The sequence below is a fragment of the Leptonychotes weddellii genome, chromosome 12 (assembly GCF_054177405.1).
Source record: "Leptonychotes weddellii isolate Sample4059 chromosome 12, ASM5417740v2, whole genome shotgun sequence".
Taxonomy (NCBI): Eukaryota; Metazoa; Chordata; class Mammalia; order Carnivora; family Phocidae; genus Leptonychotes; species Leptonychotes weddellii.
In genome coordinates this window covers 11,985,681-12,007,375 of record NC_138380.1, presented here as the reverse complement: position 1 = coordinate 12,007,375, position 21,695 = coordinate 11,985,681, and the positions used below count along the sequence as shown (strand labels likewise).

The following is a 21,695-nucleotide window of genomic DNA, read 5'->3' as shown; positions in this document are numbered from 1 at the left end:
TCACATCCAGATGCCTCTCCATCGGATGCAGCATCCTGGCGATCAACTTTTTTGCAGCTGAAATGTATATAAAGGAAATACCTTGCCCAAGTGTATGTCATGGGCAAGAGAATAGCTAGAATGCCCTATTGGCAAATACTTGGAATTAGAATTTTCCCAGCCCCACATTTCTATTCATATTCTTTCCCTCAGTTGTCATCCTCCCTTTTCCTTGCTATTATATTCCCACCTACCCCTCAAAATCTAGTTTAAATCCTAAGTTTTCCATAAAACCTACTCTGACCCCCCCAAACTAAAGTTCTTCCCCACTCTTCTGAATTTCTAGAGCAATTATTAACTTATCTATACTTGATAATCTAACTAAATGTGCGTAACCTTGTCTTATCTCTTCTATGGCTGGCTTCAACTGTTATTGAAATACGTTTTACTTGGGGTATCTGAGTGGCTCAGTGAGTTGAGAGTCTGACTCTTTTTTTTTTTTTTAAGATTTTATTTATTTTTGACAGAGAGAGAGTGTACAAGCAGGGGAAGCAGCAGGCAGGAGAGGTAGAAGCAGGCTCCCCACTGAGCAGGGAGCCCGATGCGGGGCTCGATGCGGGGCTCGATGCGGGGCTCGATGCGGGGTTCGATCCCAGGACCCTGGGATCATGACCTGAGCCGAAGGCAGTCGCTTAACAACTGAGCCACCCAGGCGCCCCTGAGCCTCCGACTCTTGATTTGGGCTCAGGTCGTGATCTCGGGGTCGTTGAGATCCAGCCCCACCCACCTCGGGCTTGCACTCTCCCTCTCTTTCAAAATAAATAAATAAAATCTTTTAAAAAAATATGTTTTACTCAAGGTTCCACATGTCTGTTTGCCACTTCAAACTGCAATAATGAATGAATGGCTAACATTTATTGAGTATTTACTATTCTCTAGGCAAGATTCTACATGGATTCTTTTTTTTTTTTTTTAAAGATTTTATTTTTATTTATCTGAGAGAGAGAGAATGAGAGACAGAGAGCATGAGAGGGAGGAGGGTCAGAGGGAGAAGCAGACTCCCCGCCGAGCAGGGAGCCCGATGCGGGACTCGATCCCGGGACTCCAGGATCATGACCTGAGCCGAAGGCAGTCGCTCAACCAACTGAGCCACCCAGGCGCCCCGATTCTACATGGATTCTTGCACTGAATCCTCACACCAACCCTACGACTGCCTCCCCTTTACAGATGTGGAAACTGAGGTCTGGAGTGAATAACTTTTCCTAAGGCCACATGGATGCTGAATGGGTCCAGTTTGTCAGATTCAAGAGTCCAGTGCCTAGCACCTGAATAAATGCCTTGGGGGTAGGGTCCAGGCCTTCCCCTCCTGGGTACAGAGTAGCTACTCAGTACATTGTTATGATTGGATTTTATTCCAGGTCCCCAGCACCCATCCCCTTTCATACCTCCCCTCCATCCCTTCCCTGCCCACCACAAACACCCTGGCCCCACCCCCCATCCCATCGGATCTGTCCTGGGCCCTGAGCACGTGGAGAGCCCCAGGGCCTGTGCCTCCCAGGGCTGGATGCTCACACTGCACCACTAAGTAGCCACTTGAAGGGATGCACCTGAAGGCCACGATTTGTTTGCTTCCTGACACCCATCTCTGGTTCCAGCTGTGCTGCCTCAAACTCCTCACTTTCCTGCCTCCTCTCTCCCTCTCTAATTCCTGCCCTCCTCTTCCTTTCCTCCCCCTCAAACCCCTTCCCACCCTCTTTTGCTGGCTTCTGTTCTCTTTCTTTCCATGAGCAGAGACTTTCCAGCTTGGCTCCCGGCCAGCACATTTGGACAAAAGGCAGCAATCTTAGAGGAAGACGTCATCTCCCATCCCCTTTCCCGGGGCCAGCACCGTGGCTCCCGAGACCAGAGAGGGAGAAGGGGGCCCAGGCTGCTCTGCCGTGGCTCCCCGTTCTGGGAAAGGCCTTGAGCGATGGGGTTAAAAGCAAAGAGTTTGCAAACAGACCCAGGTTCAAACTCCAGTTCTGCCACTTGAGCCGGGGGGACCTTGCACAAGTTACTTTTCAAAGACTTCGCTCTCCCCTCTATAAAACGGTGGTCATTGTAGCACCTTCTTTGAAAGAATGCAGGAAGGATTAAATGAGAAATGCACCTGTAAAGCATTCGGCACAGCACATGTCCTATAAAAAGTGCTCCACACCCGTCGTCTGTAATAAAGCAAGCTTAACTCTGCCAAATAATAAAATAGGAGTAATAATACGGGAGCTTGTATTAATAATACTACCACCGCCTCAAATCCTCTGCAGGGCTGCTGATCCGGCCTCAGCTGTTTGCAAGTGTGGCAAAGCTGTAAACCACTCTCCAACGTGGAATTGCTATTACCGTGTACGACTTGGCTTTGAAATTGGAAGGGGAGCTGACCCCCTTTCCTTTTCAGTAGGAACCAGGACGTGCTAATGCTCAGCTTCAGTGCTGGATGTGGAAGTAGGAGGAGCCCACCCTGATCAGCACAGCAGGGCTCATCCTGACTCCCCGCCCTCCTCCTCCCCTCCCCCTCCGTTTTCAGGCTCCCTGAACTCTGAGGCCCTGTTTCTGTTTGTTTACTATCTGTGCTGGTGTGTGGTACTTGGAAGTTGTGCAATGCTTGGGAACGCGTTCACTTTTATTTAGCTAGGTTTTGAGATATGGGAAATGGTCTTTCCCCTAGGATTTTATTTAGCTCATCTGGGCCAGCATGGATGGATTTGAATTTAATCAATAAGATTAATCAAAAGAGCTGAGTACAGTAGTCCGCATGAGATGCTGTTGGGAAATACACACATATATGGGATGGTCCCTGCCTCTTAGAGCTACGGATGACAGCTATGAATCAATCAATGGAATGGCAATTAAAGATTGCAATTATTCAAGACAAAAAGACAGAAGCAGTCCAGGGAATGCCTGACACACATTCCACAGAAGTCACAACAGGAGATTGGCTCAAGGACTAAATCTGAACTACAGTGGTGAAGGTTATAGAACAAATATAAACTGAAGGGATGCAGAGGTGGGCAATGAAGGTCAGAGGAGTCACAGACAGCCTCAAAGAAGAGGTCGGATCTGATGGCCCTTGTGACTGGATTGGGTTCCAACAACTGGGGAAGGAGAACGCACTCCAGGCGAGGCAAGAGCAAGAAGAAGTTGCACCCCTGCCCGGACGCATGGACTGGGGGCTGGAAGCCCTTGGACGTGCGATGGGAGCCAGGAGACGATGAAGTGGTTTGGTGGCTTACATTTGGGCATGTCCTGAAAGCAAGGAGGAGGAGTTAAGAGGGGCTACCCTGGGAAAATGAAGAGGATACATAACGAAGATATGTACTCTTTTGGACATAATAGGGTTGAAATGGCACCTTCAAGAGGAACCTTGTGGAGTAGGCAGTCAGAGGTAAAGATCTAAGGGTCTGGGGAAGGAAGCCCCCTGGAGGGGTAAATCTGGGAGGGAGCCCAGGAACCCCTGCGCACAAGAATGAGCTCCCCAAGGGACAAGTGCAGACAAAGAGAGTGAGGACACCAGCTCTGGTTGCTCTTCCATGGCCCTCATTACTCAGCTTGCCTCAGTTTCTTTTTGTTTCTTTATGTGGGCCTTCCAACTAGACGCTGCAGTCTGATGGTAGAACACTGGCCTTGGGCTTCTTTTTACTCCTCTACAGTGCCTAACCCACACTTGGTCTACTACGAGTGAGGCGTACATGCTTGCCAAATAAAAAGAAAATGAATCAGTGGCGATCTCCTTTTCTAAAGATGATGAGGATAAGCCAAAGAGTGTGGCATCTCGGGTGAGGAGGCAATATTCAGAGTACTTACCAAAGGGGTGGCTGGATCACCAGCCACTCAGAATGACCTCACTGTTAACCCTGTAATGGCTGGATCTGGGGAGGTTGGGGTTCCGGGGAATGTGGGACACTGGGAGCTCAGCAGTTCAGAAGCAGTCAGCATTTTGACAAGCGGACCGATATATGAGTGCACAGTGGTTCTACATTGACTTTGACCTGGGTCAGGGTGGGGGTGGGGTCACGTACATTAGGGAGCTAAAGAACAGAGAACTGGCCCCCGGGGGCATCATTAGTAATCGAGGATAAGGTGTCAGCAGCTGGTTAGGGAAGGAAGCCAGATTTCAGGGCCTTGGGGAGGAGCTGGTGGACCAGCCTCAGGGGCTCTTACAGCCACTCCATCTTCCCATCCTGAAAGCATCCTGCTTCTCTTTTCCTCCAGGCAGCAGGCAGCCTGAACCTGGAGCTGTGTGGGTATCAGAAGCTGCCTCTTTGACCCTTTCCCCAGCTCTTTCCTCTCTGCCCCAGGCCAGGGATCTTGGCTGTCCTGCGTTCAGGGGAGAGGAGAGCCCTTCTTGGCTCCATCTAGGCAGTGCCGGGACCTCCAAGTCTCATGGTTTTGGGAGGCATCAAGGAGCTCACTCTCCTCTGACATTTTTTTCACCCCATTAGATGCATGGGTTCAGCTGGAGGGTAAACAGAGAGCACTGGTCCCTTTTTGATGTCCTGGGAGTTTGTGCATATTTGTTGACTGTCACCAGCACAGACGATGACACGGACCAGATGGAAAGGATGACAGTGGCCACAAGATGCCGGGGAGTCTTACTTGGGGTTGGATGACCACACACTTCATTCCAAATCTGAACCCCTCTCACCTGCAACTCAGAGTATTAAGTAGAGAACCCCTCTGAGCCCCCAGAGAGCTGGAGACATTTTCTGGCAGAGAAGCCCAGAGCACCCGCAAGCTGCTTTGAGAAGCTCCTCTGTGTCTTCCCAGTCACCACCCCTGACAAAGTCTGTGGCTGAGAAACTGGCCCACTCCAGCTGCAGGGGATGCAAGTTCTGAATCTCAGGCTGCCCCATCGCCCCTGCCCGGTGATCAAATCAGTCCTCTATGGCTTCTCCCCCAGCTAACTTCTCCCCTGACCATGCAAAGGACAGTTTTAATCCTGATTTGCTGCATGATCCCGTACAAATGCCTTTGCCGCTCATCTGGGGTGGTTGAGCCTGTAATTCCCAGAGACCTGAAAAGCACATAAAATTATAGAAGTGTCCTGCTTCAATGGTTCTCATTTGCTGAAAAAAGGCAGTCAGTTATTATTTTTCTCAGGGTGAAGCTGGGGGTTGGCAGGGACAGTAGTATCCATCTCCTCTGACTCTTTCTTTTTTTTTTTTTTTTAATTTTATTTATCTATTTGAGAGAGAGTGAGAGCGAGAGAGATCACAGAAGGAGAGGAAGAGGGAGAAGCAGACTCGCTACTGAGCAGAGAGCCCGATGTGGGGCTCGAGCCCAGGACCCTGAGATCATGACTGAGCAGAAGGCAGACGCTTAACCGACTGAGCCACCCAGGCGCCCCTCCTCTGACTCTTTTAGCGGGAAGAAGAAGTTTACACGTAGCACCTGACCCCTCCTCCTTCCCTGGCTTTGGGCTCTACTCTAGTGGGGGCTAAACAAGGCTGGGGGGGAGGGGGCAGGCAGAAGGATGGTACAGACTCATGTCTGCTTATGTCAATGCACTGGGACCAGCAGGGAGAAGGGAGGGACACGGCCAACTCTCACCCTTTCCCGGGGCCTTGACAAGATGCAGTTTCCAAGGACAGTCCCAGGGTAAGCCTGTTGTAGACCAATTAACAACTTATCTTAAGGGCTCCCTTTCTACTTTCCAAGTGTCCCAGTTTGTATATGTGGTTGCCCTATCCCTGACCCATGGTGAATTTGCAGAGAACTTGGTGCTAAGTCAAATGCAACCCTATGACAGCTTCCTTTCTGAGAAGTGAGGAAGTATGAGGGAGAAAAGGGAGGCACTGTGGATTACTGCACTGGGTTGACTCTTGTGTGTAACCCACCCCACCCATCCCACGTTTCCGCCTACACAATATGTGGAATGGTGGTTACGTGGGATCAAGGTTATAGGAACATGAAACCAGTTGCCAGAGACAAAATTAAGTCAGTTCATTGGATAACAACCTATAAAACATAAAAAAACCTCTTAGAAATTATAATTTTAATATGTTGCCTATTTTAATTTAATAAAACTCAAAATAGTAGATTCCCTTTATGAATGTACCACACTGTGAATTTTAATTTTCGGATTAACTTAAATAGAAACTCATAGTAAATTCAGTGGGGGAACTAGGTTGGGAACACTTGGGTTAAGGGAGAGGGAGAGAATATATTTTACAATTTTTTTTTAAGACTGAACATCGGAATCTCATTTTTGAAATGTCCATCACTGGGCCCAAAGATATTCAATATGCATTTTGCTTTGAAATCTATTTTAATTTAGCAATTACACCTCTAGGAATTTATCTTACAGAAATATCGGAACAAGTGCCAGAGAGTGGCTAAACTCAGGAAAACCCAGGGCTCATAAACAGGTAATGTGTTAAACAAATGAAGGCGATCCACACAGAAGGAACTCTAGGTGGCTGGGGCGGTGGGGGGGGGGGGCGGGGGCGGGGAAGGATGGGACTATGTATGTCCCCCATGGAATTATTCTCACAAACCACTGTTCAATTGTGACAGCATGCATCCATTTCTGCAAGCAAACATATTACATGCAAAGGGAAGAAAAATCTAGGAGGGTTTGGGATATATACCAAACAGTGATTGCCTCCAAGGAGGGAGATGGTATGGGGTAAACTTTCATTTTTTCGTTTTATTCTTTTTACGTATTGCGTAAATGTTTTCCAACAAGCAGAACTTTCACAGTGTACACAGAAAGATATATGTATATATACAATGATGTATATAAAAGCAATCTTACAATTTTAAAGTACACTTTTTAAGAAAACAAAACCACCAAAGGAAATGCATTTGATACTGTGTTTGAACTGGTCTGACAAGCCCTGCTGATAAGACACGCAGCCCTGGGTACCATGGAAGGATGGTCACGGTCACAATTTCCTGTCCTGACCCCACTCTCCAGCTCGATCCTGCTCTCATTTCCTTCTGAAGGGGAGCATGAAACCTCTTGTTCCCCATTACTGAGGGAAGTTAACCTCTTCCCTGAGCTTGCCACGAAGGTGACTCATCCCTTCCTTCCCTAAGGCCAGGGGGAAAAAGATAACAGTTTTTGGCAGTTCAGCCTGATAGAAAAGGGGAGTTTGGGGCTCACCTCTCTTCCAGTCGACTGTAGGCCAAGGATGGATGTGTCAAAGGGAAGCCAAAGACAAAGCCCTTCTGGGCTGCAGATGGCAAAGGGCTTAACTTCTAGGCAAGCTGAGAGTCGACAGGATACATTTTTGCTCAGCTCAGACAATGATCTTAACAAGAGCATAAAAGATGGTCTGACTCTGGCTTCCCAACATATTCGTCTTTGGACATCAATTCTAGAAAACTGAGTAATCGCTCGCCTCAGTTCCAGGCACTGACTTGCCTCCTATAACTAAAGGGGCAGATGTGCTTGTCAGTCCTTCTGTTTGGTAGCCAGTGTGTGCGGGTTAAAGAGAGTATGGGGTGGGACACCTGGGGGGCTCAGTTGGTTAAGCATCGGTCTTCTGCTCAGGTCACTTTCCCAGGGTCCTGGAATCGAGCCCCGCATCAGGCTCTCTGCTCAGCGGGAAGCCTGTTTCTCCCTCTGACCCTCCCCCTGCTTGTGCTCTCTCTCTCTCTCTGACAAATAAATAAAATCTTAAATAAAAATAAATGAAGAGAGCCTGGGGTACCCATGGAGGCCATCTGGCTCTGTGGAGGAAGAAGGGTCCATGCCTGGACACAGGAGACTGGGCATGACATAACCTTGGTCACTCATGAGTACATGTGACACATTCCACAGGCCCTCAGGAAGCAAAAAAGAAGGGGCTGGGGTTCCAGAGAGAGTAAAGGAAGCTGAGTCAACTTTGCCCACAGCCAAAGAAATGAATGCCTGCAAGGTGTATTTGAGTGTTGTTGGGAAAGTCATTGAGCCTCAAAATTTTCCCCTATTATCCTGTCAGAGATGCAAAATTCAACCCTTATAGATTCTTCCTTTTGATTGAGACCTTATGGATGTTCAACTGCAAACTAATTCTCCCAGCTTTTTTTTTTTTTAGAATTTTTTTTAAAGATTTTATTTATTCACTTGAGACACAGAGATACAGAGAGAGAGAGAGAGCATGAGCAGGGAGAGAGGCAGAGGGAGAGGGAGAAGCAGTCTCTGCACTGAACAGGGAGCCCAACGTGGGACTCTATCCCAGGACCCTGGAATCATGACCTGAGCCGAAGGCAGACGCTTAACCATCTGAGCCACCCAGTCGCCCCCTCCCAGCTTTTTTCCAATCCAGAAGACATGGGTCAGAAAACAAATATACTTGAGTATCAGGAGGCAAGTAGAAAGAACCCAGAACTCAGAGGCTCGGCACTCAAGAAAAGTAGACTTAAGTGGGTTCCAGGCAAAAAGAGAGAGGTGCCAAAGCTTTTCAGTTCAGGCTAAGGTGCAGCACTGCATACAATTGCATCGGACAGCTCTAACTACAGACGCCTTGTGATTATGCTTTTGAATTCCTATATTTAAAAAAATACTTCACATACACACGAAGCTTCCCATGAATGTGTCTGCCGCTAGCCTTCTTATCTATATCTGTTCAAGCTGACTTTAAATCCTGATGTTGAAGGCTAATCAGCCATTATTTCATAATGAGTAACAGGCTTCTAATTTTAAATTTTATGGGGTCCTTGCTTTTGGAATCTGAGATTTCTGTCCCCTGCTGGGAGGAACCCTTTATGTGACTGTTAAATCAGCCACTCTCACCTCTGGCTGTACCTTAAAATCACCTGTGACCTTTCAAAAATCCTGATGCCCAGAGCCCATTCTCAGAGATTTTTATTTAATCCATCTAGGGTCGGGTGCAGGCATCCATTTTTAAAAAAAATGCTCGCCCAGGACATTTAAGTGTTCTAATGTGCACCCTGAGTTAAAAATGTTAAGAAACGTGGTGGGGCTTGGGGAGTAGAATCTCGTACCTACTCAATGCTAATTTAAGACATCTAAAATGAGCAAGAAATGGGTTCAACAGAAGCCATGCATTGACGTGGATTCTGCAGGTTCTGTCCCTTCTGCAGAAAGGAAAGGGAAGGGCCCGGCCAGGAGATTGGTGACTGAGTCTGCAGAACATCCCCGCTTGGCTCTCTCGGCTCACTCTCCCTGCTCTTCCGCGACATTCCTTGAGTTGCAGCAAACAAGATTCCCACCCTCCCTGGCTGCACTTGCACTCTGGAGTGAATCTCTGGTCTCCTGAGTCCCACCCTTTCCCTACTGCCGAGAAGCAGGCTTACCATCAGGTCTGAGGGTAGAAAGACTTGGACCACGGTGGGGGAAGTGCTCTGCCCATCAGAGCGGAATCCTCAGATGCTGCTCTCACTCCCCATTTTCCTTTGGTCAGGATTTCTGGATGCACGCTGCCCTAGCGGACCCTTCACCAGACCAGAGTCTCAGCCCAGCGGGCTGTGGACCATTCTGTGACTTGCTTCCTTTCTGTCATGGTGGGCACCCGGCGTGCTTTGCTCTCTACATCCATCAGAGCTCTGCTCTCTACATCCATCAGAGCTCGTGTCACTTCTTCCTCCACTTGAGAAAATGGGCTCCTCCACACAGAATTCCCCTGGCTCCAGCTGCCTGCCCCGCCACTGCCCACAAGCCTGAGCGACACTCAGCAGCCCACAGAAATGCAAGCGAGTTCCCAAGTCATAACAGGAAGATGGTATAGGAAGATAGTCACGCGGAATTTTATCTTCCCATCTTTTGTAACACCAACAATGAAGATTTTTTTTCTATGTCACTCTTTAGTCTTTACACAAAGTTCCTCATGACAAATTCCCTGTTGAGTTAATTCCAGGAAAAATTTTGTTCTGAAAATTAATTTGTAAGCTTTCTGTTGTCCAAAATCCCAAACTGTGCAATTCAGTGTATTTTTGTTTGTCTCGAAGCTGCCAGAAAATTTAGAGCCGAATTCATTGTCCAAGTGTTGTAATCTGCTAAACTCAGGCCACTCAAAATATCCATTCCTTTTGCTTTGCTTTGTTTTCTCCTGAGCTTTTGGGCACTTAGTTTTGGTCTAAGTTACCTTACCTGCACCGGAGCCTGTCACCAGGTCCCACCTCTTTATCTCTTGGATCCTTCCATCCTTCTTCAGCATTGCCAATCTTCTCTGCGTCAGTAACTCTGGCCTGGGCACTGCGTGGCCTTGGTCACATCCTCCAGGCCCCCACCCAACCACCAGAGCAGGCTTTCTAGGACACCACGCTGAACCCATCACTCCAGCTTCAGTGAGATCCTCCTTCCCTCTGGGGGCACACTGTGAATTCTCCCCACACTTACCATCCCCTCCTTCCCTTTTGGTGACTTTGAGCTTTCTGTTCCCTCAGGCTGGAACAAACTTCCCTGCTTTGTTTTCCCAGTGAAGAGGTTCTCAGCGCTCAGTCCCAGCATTACCTCGTCTGTGGGCCTCCCCTGAGCTGGGTGGCCCTGCTCTGGGCTCCTCTAGCATGCAGCGCTAATAGCCAGGCCACCCTAGGACTGGTTTGAAATTTTTTTTTAAGATTTTATTTTTAAGTAATCTCTGTACTGAATGTGGGGCTTGAACTCAACAACCCCGAGATCAAGAATCCCATGCTCTACCGACTGAGCCAGCCAGGCGCCCCTAGTTTTAATTTTTTGACTACCCAACTAGGATGGTTGTTTCTGGAAGTAAGAGAGATATTCATTTCTGTGTTTGTTCCTAATGGCTAGCACAGAGCTGTTAAGTGAATGATTACACAACCCAGGGAGGCTTCAAATCGTCCCAGTAAAAGGACCTAAGGCCATCTTCCTCCGCCAGACATTTTACTACCCTTCCTCAAAAACAGTCACTGTTTGCCTTTGACTTCTCACAGAATTCTGCTCCACCAAAGCAGCCCACCCCAAAGACTTTCTACTCCACTCCTTTGCTGTGTTCAATACTCGATGATGCAAGCAAAAAGGATTTTGTTCTTTTAAGTTGTAACCAAGGGTGCAAGAGTTTAATAACAAAATTATGGTAGAGAGCCCATTAAAAGCCTACTACCCCGGGGCCATTATTACCTGAGTCCTTGGGAACGTTAGAGAAGTCCCATCCCTGAAGCACATCTCCACACCAGCTAGAATTCCGCTAGCTCCTTCCCCAGCACCAGCTGGTTAAAGCACAGTCGCTGCACTTCCCTTTCCCCAGCCATGCCCCGCTTCCCCACCGGGTCCCCTCCGCCAAAGGACTCCACCGCTGAGGTCTGGCTCTCCTCAGGGGTTTGAATCCAGCTCTCTGTGATCCCTCCTAAACATTATTGTATCTCGTGTTGTTAAGAGACTCCCCCTGGGTTCCATCTGCTCCCAACTCCATCCTTAGGGGCAAAGTGGGAGAAATAAGATCATTTGATCAGCTTTACCATCCTGCTTTCCCAAGATTGCAAATTCTGACCACAGTGTGTGTGTGTGTGTGTGTGTGTGGAGGGGTGTCTGGCTGCTCAGCCCCACTCGATTCCTTCTCTGCACACACACACACACACACTGTCTCTCTCTCTCTCTCTCTCACGCCCCCTGGGACCCAGCCGGGGCTCTGCCCAGTTTCTGCAGGTTTCCGAGGCGCGGGACAACGGCTTCCCCCCTCGGCCCTGAAAGTCTTCCCGAGCCCCCAGAGACCGTCTGGCCAGTACTTTGCTCAAGTCCCACAGGTCGGCCTGAAGCGCCTCGGTCCCCACGTCCGCACGCGGGAGACCCGGTCTTCGGTCTGCAAGCAGCCACTTGCCCGCTCCGGACCGGGGCAGCTCCCACCGCCTCCTCCCTTCCCCACCCCCGGCGCGTCCCCCTCCGCGGCGCCCCCACCCGCCCCCCGCCCCGCGGGCCCCCTCCTCGGTTCCCCCCTGCCCCCCAACCCGGCCCGGCCCTACCTCCCGGCGGGCCGCGGCTCCGCGGGCTCCGAGGCGCAGCTCGGGGACGCCCGGGCGGGCGGGGGCGGCGGGCGGCGGGGGCCCGGGGCGCCATGGCCCGCGGCCCTCCGCCCTGGTGTCGGCCGGGCCTCTCCCGGCGCCCGGCGAGCCGCGCGCCCTCCGCTCGCGTGCCCGCCGCCCGGCCGCGGCTGTGCGCGAGTGGAGGGCGGGCTCGGCCGGCTGCCGTGTCCTCTCCGCCGGGCCGCGCGCCCCACCGCCGCCGCCCCCCGCCCCCCGCCGCCGCCGCTCCAGTGAGCTCATCCGCAGCTGGCGGGCGCCCGGCCCGTTGCCACGGCAACGCCTCTCCCAGGGCCGCGCGGACTCGAGCGGCTCCGGTAAACAGGACCTTCTGCCGGACTCTTCCCCTCGCCTTTGGGGGTGAGGGTGGTGGTGGGGGGGGGGGCTGTTTCTGGAGGCTTAACCCTTTCTTTGCTGGAGACCCAGCGCCGCGGCGTTCTCCACCTCCGCCGGGCAGCTGTCGGCGCGCTGCGCTCGGCGGCGGCTCGGACCCTCAGACGCGGGCACGGAAGTGGCGGCGACAGTCCCTGCACCCCCACCTCTGTTCGCTCCGGTCGCCTAAGGCGTTCATGGGGCACCTACTACGGGTCAGGCGCGGCGCCGGGGTCCGCGACACCCCAGACAACGAGGCAGCCGCCACCCTTGCCCCTTGCAGCTTGCGTTCCGGCTGGGGCTCCGACAACCAGGGTCCAGGCAATGAAAGCCCGGGGGCCCCGAGCGCGGGGCACATGGGTTCCCGAGCCGCGCCGGGAGGGGAGTCAGGAAAAGATTCCCAGAGGGGCAATGACTTTATAGTGTCCGCTGCCCCCACTCACGTAGGACAAACAATCAAGGAACACAGATCGCAGGAGTTAGGACTGCCAAATAAGAAGTACACGCGCAAGTGTTGTGGGCTTTTTATGCTGAGGACAATGGGGGGCCACGCAAGGTTTTTGAGCCGAGGAGTTCCCTCATGAAAGGGAGATGGAGCTGACAGTGGTGATTTATGGGTCTGGGGGGAGGCCTCCAGGCTCATCTCTATACCAGAGGAAAGTCACTCTTGTCTTTAGCTCAGGGGCCCCTAGAAGGAAGGGTCTAAAGCTCAGGCAAGGGGGAGAGGGGAGATAGAGGCTTAGCCTATAAATCCACGAAAGGGGTGTGCAGGAGAGAGAAGGAAAGAAAGGATTGCGGAACAGGGGGAACATTAGATACTGTCTTGGCTGTCCCTGTATGTAAACTGGGGGCCCAAGATTTGAGGGACTGATTTAGATATCAAAGGCACAGGAAAAAACTGTCTCCTTCTTAGCTGAGGGTTTTGCTCATTCTGTGAGATCTTCGAAGCTTTTCTAGAGCTTGTTATAGCTTCCTAAACTCCATCATGCCATACCCATTTCAACTAAGCTCAGTAAACTTTCAGAATAAAAATTTGCAAGGTACTAGCATTTTTTAAAAAAGTATAAGCACTTATTTATTAATTTTTAAAGATTTTATTTATTGGGGCACCTGGGTGGCTCAGTCGGTTGAGCATCTGCCTTTTTGGCTTAGGTCATGATCTCATGGTCCTGGGATCAGCGGGGAGTCTGCTTATCCCTCTCCCTCTACTCCGCACCCCCACTCATGCTCTCTCTCTCTCTCTGCTCTCTCTTTGTCAAATAAATAAAGATCTTTAAAGATTTTATTTATTTATTTTAGAGGGAGAGAGTGGGCAAGTGGGGGGAGGGGCAGAGGGAGAGAGAGAGAGAGAGAGTCTCGAGCAGATTCTGCGCTGAGTTTGGAGCCGGTTGCCGAGCTTGATCCCACGACCCTGAGATCAGTACCTGAACCCAAATCAAGAGACAGACAGACGTTCAACCCACCGAGCCACCCAGGTGCCCCAGAATTATAAGCATTTAAATTATTGTTTTGTTTGTTGAAGCATCATTTAATACATTTTCACTTTCTAAAAAAAGATCAAAAACTTGGCTTCTTTAGGGTTAATTAGTCCTGGGGTTCTGGGGTGTCATGAGGCAAACTGGCAAAGTAGAGCAAATGGCAAGTGGAGAACAACTGGGAGCCCAGCTGGCTACCTCCCCCGAGCCAGGGCATGCAGCAGGCCGGCCACCTTCGATGTTGTGGCTTCCAGATTGCCAGGCACATGTCAGGTGGACAAACCAGAGAGGAGGCTGGGGAGCTCCTCAGTAGTGGCTGCCACTCCATCTGCTCCGTCATCTTTGAGTTCTAGACACTAACTTGTTTTAGAAAAATTCCCTGCCTCAGCTCATGGGGCCAGACTCTGATGAGTGAGGCTGGGGCCTGTGCTTTGCAAGTTTCCTTCCCTGCCTGCCTGTCACAGCCCCCAACCCCATGGCTGCTCCTGTCCCTGAGCCATTCAATGGCTCTGTTGCCATGGCAGGGTCCCTCCTTTCCTGTATGGCCCTGTCTCTGCTGGCTCCCTGGAGCTCTGGTCTATCCCAAACCCTGGTTCTCCAGCTCCAGAGGCTGGGGTAGTCGTCCAAGGTGGGGGCGGTACACTGGAGCCTGGAAGACCCTCTCCGTGGTCCCACTCCTCCCAGGTCCTGACACTGCTCCAACCGTGCCCCCAGCCCTCCTGGTCGGTCCTCAGCTTCTCTCCATGTGGGAAAATGAGGCCTAGGGTAGGAGATACTGCCTGGCCTCAAGTCAGGAAAGGTGCGGAAGGGAGGAGGGAGGCAGAGTTGATTTTTCTTAGTTTTTTTTTTTTAATATATATTTTATCTATCTATCTATCTATCTATCTATCTATCTATCTATCTATCTATCTATCTATTTATCAGCGAGAGCATAAGCAGGGGGAAGGGCAGGGAGAGGGAGAAGCAGGCTCCCTGCTAAGCAGGGAGCCTGATGCGGGACTCAATCCCAGGACCCTGGGATCATGACCTGAGCCGAAGGCAGATGCTTAATCGACTGAGCCACCCAGGTGCCCCGACTTGATCTTGAATCTGCTTTTTCCACCTAGAACAACCATGGAGAACTGCGGAACCTCTCCTACCCCTCCCTCCCCTTCCTTCAGCATCCTGTTGAGGAGTGCGGGCTCTGGGGCAGGTGGCTTTGCCTCTAAGTCTCAGGGTCTCCATCTGTAAGGTGGAATTAGGAACAGTTATAACCGACTTTATCCCGTTGTGGTGATTAAAGCAGGTCAGCAAGCAAAGGGGGTAGTCCTGGGCCTGGCAGATTGGGGGCACTCTCAGTTACCTCCTGTTTGTTATGTTCCTAATCTCTCTCTCTCGTTGCAGGAGAACAGAGGTGTTCAGAATTCAGCAGATGGGAGCAGGCCGTTTTCCTCCTCTCGTATCAGGCACAGAGCCTGCTTCATCTCACCTATAAACCAGGTGAAGGAGAACCGAGGGCCGATGGCCGGAAGGAGGCTAGCCTGATTAAGATGGGGAGAGAGCCTGAAAAGGAGCCTTTGACCAACTCCTCTCCCCCAAATTGTTTCATTTCCATTCAAATTCCCTTTGGATGCTAAACATTTACCGAGAGTCTTTCATTCCAGCAACTTCACATATGTCGTGTCGCATAATCCTCCCCACACTTGTGAGCAATTAACTATCAGCCCTAATATTTTATGGGTGGGAAAACGAAGTTCCAAGAGGTTATGTGCTTTAATTGAGGTCGCACTAGCCTAGGCCCATCTGGCTCAAGCCATGTTCTTTTTTACACCAGCTTTGCCTGAGAGCCGGGGTTCTGCCCAGTGCCAGCCACTCTGGACGGGGGTTTCTGGATCAGCGTTCAACCCACGTTGTGGTTATGCTTTCCCCTCTGGAAGGCACAGGTGGTGCAGTTCCTCCAGGAATTTCTGACACTCCTCCTTAGAGACTGGGTGACCCCTGCTTGGGTCACTGGGACCCTTTCCTTCTCAGCCCTCGCGTCACAGCAAGCCCTCTTCTGGGTCACGGCCACCTGCCTGCCAGCTCATAGTGGAAAGGTATACACACAGCAGAGAACAGACAAGAGGTTTGGGTATTGTTCCTATTCTTTTATGCAGAGAGCTGGTGTGGGGAGAGCAGTCATTCACTTATGCGCAGGCCTGTGACAACTGGATGCAGCCGAGCAAGGAAGGAACTTATTTTAGGGGCAGGGAAAAATCCACAGCCTCACCTTGAAATGCTCTTGGGAAAGCTCCTCCACGTCGCTCCAGTGGCTGATGTGAGCTCACCAGCAGCAGGGCTCCCCTGCTCTTGTCCTCCTTAGGCAGCCCTTTCCCTCCTTCCCTTCTCATTCCATTGCAATCCCATCTTTGGCCCATTTTCTCCTGCCTAGAGACAGCTGGATGCGAGTTCCTTCCCATCCACCACAACCCTCATCTGCCTCCCTCTGAGGAAACAAAACCAAGCCAACCATCCCACCCAAACCTCAAACCAAGGTTTGGTTTGTTCTTGGTCCCAATCAAATGTCATCCAGGAGGTGTGGAAAGGGAGGGGGTGGGTGTGAGGGGCCGCGGAGGCCACCCAGGGGAAGGGGTGAGCAGGGCCCAGACTGAGGGCCCCAGGCTCCTTCATCCTCTCCTGCTGTGAAGTGGGGGTCTTTGGCTGAGATCTGTTTGTACCCTCTCTTCCTCTCTCTGGGTGCTCTGGGGCCTTCTACCTCCCACACTGGGGCTGAAGATGGGCAGCTGTGGGGGCCCATTGGGGGCGCTGTGGAGTAAGCGACATTTGTCAGGGTACCACTGGAAATCTCAAAGAATCACTGAATTGGCAAGTAACACAATAACAGAATTTTGCCTAAGAGCCATCTGTTGCACTTCTATGCCCCTGGCTTTGGAGGGTCATTTTTTTCCCCAACAAAGAATTAAGGCATTCATAGCTTTACAAGGATTGGTGTGTTTATGACCGAAAGCAGAGAACAAAGTCATGGACATTCTGCAGCGTTCACCATTAGGCCCTCTCAAATGTCAGGCTGCCATGCCAAATACCCTCTACTCATATTCTTTTCTGTTCCTTTTGGGAGACCCAGTTGAACATGAAGGAAGGGAACAGAGTGTGGTGATTTAGATTCTCTTTTTTTTGAGTCACAGATTTCTGCGTCTGAGCAGCTGTAGATCTTCCTGTTCGCTGTGATTGCAGAACACGCTAGGACAGTCGGACCAGCTCTAGACTGGCCTGAGGACGTAAGACTCTCACAGCTTGCTTCTCAGAGCTTTCCTGACCTACTTCCCAGCCAGCTAGACAACCTCCTCAAACCTGAGGGAGGTGTGGGAGAAGGAGAATCCCTCCAAACATTTTCATCACACAACATTATGAGCTGCGAGCTGCACGCACAGACTCAAAACCCGCCAGCTCATCCCCCCCTTGCTAATGTCCCCCCAGCCCTGATCTCAGCCTTCAGGCCTCCAAATAACTGGACTGCCTCTTAGAGGCCACACCTTGAAGGAACATGCTTCTGGGGGGCCCTAATATCTGATCCACTTCCTGTATCTCTCAGATCAACTTAGAGCAAAATAAAAAATACTGTCTTAAAGGCGAGCCAGGTGACATCTGACCAGCCTAGATAGCAGTGTGGCCTGGGCTTGGCTACTCCCTTTCGTGGGTCTCAGGTGTCTGGGGAGATCAGGGCAGTTGGCTCTCAGGCCGTCCCCAGCTCCCTGCCTTCTCAAATAGGCAAAAAATAGCAGCTGCCAGTTCTCACCCTTTCTGCTTTTTCCTGTATGGCTGGGTGTGTGCCAGCTAAAGCTAAGGCTTTGTGGAGATCACCTAGGAGGCAGGTTCTAGTGTCAGCCTCTTTTATCAGTGAAGAAACAGCCCAAAAGAGGTAGGTGCCTTGCCCAAGGCCACTGCGAATGAGGGCCAGAGCCCGGAAGGGCCCAGCAGTCTAACCCAGGACAAACCCTGCTGCTCAGCCACTAGGACCACGGGCGGGAGCCACTGTGTTCACGTGGCCGGCTTGCGAGCAGAGACGTAGAAGGCCAGGGAGCAGCAGAGCAGAGCGGGAAGGGGCCTCTCGGTTGGGCACAGCCAAGCCCCTCATCGAGGAGGGAGGGGACCTGCCCCCACCACCGGGCATTTGCATAAGGACAGCACCTGCCCCTGGGGCGTGCTGGAGCAACCCTAGCAAGCCAGAAGGTGGGACCCGGGGGAGGACAAATTCCCATGACAACCCCACTAAGGAGAAAGAAAGGAGGAAGCGGGAAGGCGGCCAGGGAGCCCACGCGAGGGAGGGCTGTGAGAATCGCTGCCACACGTGCGGAGGGAGGTGGGCGAGCCTGTGGCAGCCTCCTCCCTCAGTGTCCTCCTTCTCCAGCGCTGTTTCGGATAGTCCTACTCTACGGGTTTGAGGAGCAGCTGTAGGTGGGTGGCCCAGGGCCAGAATTTTCATGCCAGGGTCCCATTCTCTTGGGAGCTGATTGCAGGCCAAGTGTACCAAGTGGGACCTGGGGGGAGTCAGTCCTGGAACTTTTATTTGTCTAACAATCCCCTAGGTTTGGGGTGGGAGTGGAGGGGGAAGCTGGGTCTCATCTTCCCCACAGGGATCCTCAGGTATCGGGGGCTGCAGCAGGCCTGCTCAGGGGCTTCCCTTCCCTGATACCCTGTTCTGAAGAAAACGAGTGTGTGTGTGTGTGTGTGTGTGTGTGTGTGTGTGTGTGTTGAGGGGGGAACTGCTGAAAGGGTCTCAACAGAGAACTGTCCGCCACAGGAGCTAAGCCCTGTGGTTTTCATCTAGGGGCAACTTTGTTCCCCAGGAGACATCTGGCAACGTTGGAAGATGTATTTTAAAGTCATAGTCTGGAAAAGGTGGGGGGGGCGGTTTCTGGCATCAAGTGGGTAGAGGCAGGCGAGAGATGCTGCTAAACATCCTACAAAGCACAGTTCAGCTTCCCCTCCCTCTCGCCGCCCCCCTCCCCCCACCACACACAACAAAGAATTATCCTGCCCCAAATGGGAAACGTGCTGAGGTCGACAACAATTGTTTGCTGAGCCCATTGCCCATCTCTACCCTCTTCCCCGGGAGTCTTGAACAAGTACTTGCCCTGCATCCCATCTGCTGTGTAACCATGTTACAAGGGAAATGCTAAAATCACAGTCATTTGGGTCCTGTGAAAAGATAAGCACAGCCAGGTGGGCCTTTGCCATTCTCTTTCCACGCCCACCCGATTCTTCTTGGTGGGGTCCGGGAACGCGGAGGAAGCTTCGGTGCACTTCACGAGCGAATGGTGCCACTTAGTGGTACCAGGGTCAACAGCAACAGCAGGAACATCTCCAAGAACTGGAAACTGTTAATAGTTAGCTGGCTTAGCTGTGAAGAAAATTTCTATGGGAAAAAAACGGGGTCCACCCAAATGAGGACAAACAGAGGCTATTTATTCAGAGATTTCTATAGCAGGGAAGTCAGCCACCGTCACTTGCATGTGGCAGAGACTCAAATACCCGCGAAGACTCAAATGCTAGGTTTATAGAGGAAAAAAAAGGCTTCAGGTGTGCCCTAATTGTCGGTTGTTGGCACAAGGCAGCTGGAGGCCTGAGCATCCTCTGTGATCGATTTGGAGAAGATATTTGGCTTTCTCTGGTTGGTCCTGGGATGGAAGTGGGGGACGAAAATTAGAGAATTTGGCAGTCATTGACCAAGTCCTGATTGTCCGGGGCCGGTGGCTGCAGAGGCTGAGGGTCTGAGTTCTACTGTCATATACTGGCCAGTGTCCGTTTGTGTATTTAGTCTCTTAAGTCATTAACCATCCCAAATACATTTGTGCTGTTACTAATCCTGAACCAGATTACATAAAATGACCCATGTGAGAAGCAGCTTGACTGCAAATCAACATCTGCGATTTTTTTTTTTTAAGAATTTATTTATTTATTTGACAGAGAGAGACACAGCGAGAGAGGGAACACGAGCAGGGGGAGTGGGAGAGGGAGAAGCAGGCTTCCCGCCCAGCAGGGAGCCCGATGTGGGGCTCGATCCCAGGACCCCGGGACCATGACCCGAGCTGAAGGCAGATGCTTAATGACTGAGCCACCCAGACGCCCCAACATCTGCGATTTTTTAAAAAATTTATTTATTTGACAGAGAGATAGAGAGAACAAGTAGGCAGAGAGGCAGGCAGAGGGAGAGGGAGAAGCAGGCGCCCGCTGAGCAGGGAGCCCAATGCGGGGCTTGATCCCAGGACTCTGGGATCGTGACCTGAGCCAAAGGCAGCCGCTTAACCGACTGAGCCACCCAGGAGCCCCGCATCTGTGATTTTTAAAGGCTGCCCTTACAAATTCTGAGTTAGGGTTCATATTTGATAGAACGGTGTGATTTTGCTGCCCATGTGCCTGAATATGGATGACATCATTCTCCTCATTGACAGTCACAGGGACCCCAGGAATCCCTCAACTTCACCTGCTTGGGCGACTATAGATCCTTGAGAAGTTGCACCTCTAACCCAGCACCACGACCATCACCACCTCTGACACGGGGCTACAGGCCCTACCACCCTCACCATCACCTCTATTTCTCTCCCCCTCGCTGTTTAGAGCCATATGACCTTCCTTTGGTTCTTCAAGGTTAAATCAAACCAACAACTCCCGCTCCCAAATTCTCACACTCAACTCCTTCCTCTTGAGGACTTTATTCTTTACATGTCTGAACACCTTCCTCTCCAAAGTAGCTGCCATCCTTGGGGTTCTCCCAATTCTTCATTTCTTTCATGCTCTTGCCACGTTGAAATTGCACATTATGTGTTCCCCTGCCGGGTCTCCCTCATGAGTGATCATCTTGTAAGGGCAGGATGTGTGTCTCCGTGTGTCTCCATGTCCCGGGGCCTAGCATGATATCTAGTTTTAATACATATTATGGAGCCTTGATAATATTAGATTCTGCTTAAGAAATACGTATTGGGATCAAAAAGTGTTGGTTGAATGAATAAGCGTGGTCTTTCAGGAGCCACTCCTCAAGGTCCAAACACATTCCCCAAATCAATGCTGCCTGGAACTCTCCGTCCAAGGATAACCTCTCCCTGCCTCTCCTCACATTCTGCTTAGCTGAGAACCCAACCTGTGTGCAGAACGGGCTTTCAATTCACTGCGCGTCTCAGCGTTTCCATGCCTTTTGTAAGGAAAGCTACAAAGATGTCGGTGGAGACTGAGAGGCACGGAGGAAGGGGAGGGCATTTTGCATTAAAGTTGCCTTTGCATTTTGCATTAAACCTATTTATGGAATCCAGGACCCGAGGGCCAGGCTAGCCTCCGAGGGTCAGGTTAGCCTCCGAGGGTGTCCGCGCCGCTTCCGCTTTAAGGGGCGGAGCCCGAGCGGGCTGGCGGGGCGCTCCCGGAAGACGCGGGGGCCGAGTCCTCGGCGTCGGATCTCCGGCCCTCGGCGCGCCCTCCACTGCACTGGGCGGCCGGACTCCGGCCCTCCGCACCCTTCTCCCCCGCCCTCCTCACCGTGATCCCCAGCCCTCCCCTCCCCTCTCTCCCCACTCTCTCCATCCCGATCGCCGGCCTTCCGCACACCCTTCCCGCTGTCGGCGTCCGGATCCTCGGGCCCTCATCTTTGAACCTCTGCACCCCTCACCTCCCGGCCCCTGGCTCTTCCCGACCCGGGCACCCGGTGCCTGGGTCTCCGGCGGTCCGCACTGCCCCTCCTCCACGCCGCGACTCTCAACCCTTTGTCCCGGGTGTGCCTTCCTTCTTCCCCCGCACCACCCTTGCCTCCGCCACCCCCCGGCTCTCGGCACCCGGGCCCTCCGCGCCGACCTCCACCCCCACCCCCGCCCAGCCCCTCCGCGCTCTGGCCCTCGGCGGGTGCCCCGCCAGCGAGCTGGTGTGGGGTGACCCCGCGGCCGC

At 51.8% G+C, this 21,695-nt stretch overlaps 1 protein-coding gene across 4 annotated transcripts in view; it reads right to left on the bottom strand.

The window, feature by feature from the left end:
* DENND2A (DENN domain containing 2A) overlaps positions 1-12,065 on the bottom strand; it is a 79,701-nt gene extending 67,636 nt beyond the window's left edge. Inside the window, exon 1 of one of the 4 annotated variants that reach the window (XM_081799988.1) lies at positions 11,884-12,065. The gene's annotated coding sequence lies outside the window, so the exon portion shown is untranslated. Of the gene's footprint in view, positions 1-9,261; positions 9,281-11,044; positions 11,156-11,883 lie in introns of those variants that run through there. The other 3 variants (XM_081799985.1, XM_081799986.1, XM_081799987.1) reach the window with 3 other exon arrangements.
* Positions 12,066-21,695: the final 9,630 nt, after the last annotated feature.